Consider the following 3,233-nt stretch of genomic DNA (forward strand, 5'->3'; position numbering starts at 1 on the left):
TCTCTCTCTCTTTCTCTCTATCTTTCTCAATCTCTCTCTCACTCTTTCTATCATATCCCTAATCTATCTATCTCCATCCCTCTAGACTCTCCCACTCTCTATCACTCACTATTTCTATCACATCCCCTAATCTCTCTCTCACTATTTCTTTCATATCCCCTAATATCTATCTCTCATATCCCCTCTCTCTGTTTCTCCTATCCAATTCTCTCTCACTCATTCTCTCCACCTCTCTCTCACTCTTTCTATCATATCCCCTAATCTCTCATAATCTCTCTCCCTTTCTCTCTCTGTCTCTCCATCTCTCTCACTCTTTCTATCATATCCCTAATCTCTCTCTCATATCCCCTAATCTCTCTCTCTCATATTCCCTCTCTCTCTTTCTCATATCCCCTTCTATCTCACTCATTCTCTCCACCTCTCTCTCACTCTTTCTATCATATTCCCCAATCTCCCATAATCTCTCTATCTCTCTCTCCTATCCCATAATCTCTCTCTCCTACCCCTCCTCTCTCTTTCTCCTATCCCTCTCTTTCTTTCTTTTATCCCCTTCTCTCTCACTCTTTATATCATATCCACTAATCTCTCTCTCCCCTATCCCCCTCCCTCTTTCTCCTATCCCCTTCTCTCTCACTCTTTCTATCCTTTCCCCAAATCTCTCTCCCCCTCCCTCTTATTATCTCTCTCTTTCTCACATACACACACATTCCCCCTCTCTCTTTCTCCTATCCCCTTCTATCTCACTCATTCTATCTATCTCTCTCTCACTCTTTCTATAATATCCTCTAATTCTTCTCTCCATCCCATCCTCTCTCTCTCATTCTCACATTGTCTTATCCACTCCCTTTCTTCTATCCCCTTTTATCATTCTCTCCATATCTTTCTCATTCTCTCCATCTCTCACTCTTTCTATCATATCCCCTAATCTATCTATCTCATTATCTCCATCTCTCTCTCTCTCTTCCCATCTCTCTCTCACTAGTTCTATCATATCCCTAATCTCTCTCTCCATCCCTCTAGATCTCTCTCTATCTCTCACTATTTGTATCATATCCCATAATCTCTCTCTCTCACTATTTCTATCATATCCCCTAATCTCTCTCTCATATCCCCTTCTCTCTTTCTCCTATCGCCTTCTCTCTCATTCATTCTCTCCAGCTCTCTCTTACTCTTTCTATCATATCCCCTAATCTCCCATAATCTCTCTCTCCCTTTCTCTCTCTCTCTTTCTCTCCCTTTCTCTCTCTTTCTCCCCATATCTCTCACTCTTTCTATCATATCCCTAATCTCTCTTTCTCTCTCCCTCCCTCCCTCTCTCCCTCTAAATCTCTCTCTATCTCACTATTTCTATCATATCCCCTAATCTCTCTCTCATATCCCCTCTCTTTTTCTCCTATCCCACTCATTCTGTCTAGCTCTCTCTCACTCTTTCTATCATATACCTTAATCTCCCATAATCTCTCTCCCTCTCTCTCTCTATCTACTTCAATCATATCCCCTAATATCTCTCTCTCGCCATTTATATCATATCCCCTAATCTCTATCTCATATCCCCTCTCTCTTTCTCTTATCCCCTTCTCTCTCTCTCTCACTCTTTCTATCATATCCCCCCATAATCTCTCTCTCCCCTATCCCATAATTTCTCTCTCCTACCCCCTCTCATTTTCCTATCCCCCTCTCTCTTTCTCATATCCACTTCTCTCTCTCACTCTTTCTATAATATCCTCTAATTCTTCTCTCTATCCCATCCTCTCCCATTATCTCTTTATCTTATACCCTCTCTCTCTCACACACACACACATATCCCCTTTCTATCTTTCTCCTATCCCCTAATCCTTTTTCCATCCTACATCTCTCTCTCTAATTCTTTCTCTTTATCCTATCCCCTAATCTCTCTCTCTCATATCCCTTCTCTCTCTTTATCCTATCCTCTTCTCTCTCTCTTATTCATTCTCACTCTTTTTATCCCCTTCTATCTCTTTATCGTATCCTCACCCTCTCTCTCTCATTCTCTCCATCACTCCCTCTCTCCTTAAATTTACCTTTGTGTAGTAGTAATACAAAACCTGATTGAGTTATATAAAACCCAATCAGGTTATTGAAAACTATAAATAAAATAGCATGTCAATATTTATTATGTTGTTTTAGTGTAGTTAACCAAATTCTACTATATTTTCACATGTATTTCTATGCCAGGTATGCAAATGTAAAGTTTTTTGTGGTTAGAAATGATAAATTTTATATTTTTCATATGCCAACATCTTGTTTTATGTTAGTATCTTATGATTGAGCATAAAATAACCATATGAATTTGTTTAGTTTTGTATTTTATTATTTATTTTATTCATGTTATTTGTTGTAGGGTAATTTGCATCTACAATCATTGGAAATAAAAAGAGAAGAATGATTGAAAAATGAGAGGAAGCAAAGGCAAAACCAAGGGTGGATACAAGGAGATTACATGAAGGTACATCATCAAATGCCTTCAATGGAAGTGATGAAGATCTACCTATTGATATTGATGTCACAAATGCACCTAATTTGACAAACAAAAAATGTTCAACATACCCCAATTGAAATGATTATGACAAATACACTTACATCACCTGATGCCCTTATTGTGACATCTCAAGTTGAAATGATAAATGTACATGATGTAAGTAATGAAAATATAGAGCATGCATGTACATCAACATCTCCTAGAATAATGTGTAGAAACCAAAGATTCTAATTGACATTCATGAAAATATTTTGAAGCCAATGCATGATAAAATGTCAGAAAGAAATTGTAGGAGAATCATTCAAAAGATTTGGAATAACTATTTTGAAAATTTAAATCAAAGTCAAAGATGCCAACTTGATGTTGAAATGGTTAAAAATCTAAAATTTAGAGAGACAATGAGAATTTTGGGGTTACAAACATTAGAAAATAGTAGTGAAGAAATAATTGTTAGAAATATCTTTAAGGCATACAAATCCATTGGTTAAAAAGCACATACTAAAGATGCTAATACAAGTCAATGGGTCCTCACATCAACCATAATGGGAAATGAAATGGAAAAAACTCATATGGTAAGAAAATTGAGTAAATCATTAACAATAACTAGAACAACATTACTCAAAGCCAGGATAAAAGGAGAATGCCTTTAATTGCTTGGGATCAAGTTTGTAAACCTCGCAGTGAAGGGGGATTAGGAATTCGGAAAACTAGTAGTTTGAATAAAGCCCTTCTT

This window comes from Cupressus sempervirens, chromosome 10 (assembly GCF_028749045.1).
Source record: "Cupressus sempervirens isolate cs-2001-9-10 chromosome 10, ASM2874904v1, whole genome shotgun sequence".
Lineage (NCBI taxonomy): Eukaryota > Viridiplantae > Streptophyta > Pinopsida > Cupressales > Cupressaceae > Cupressus > Cupressus sempervirens.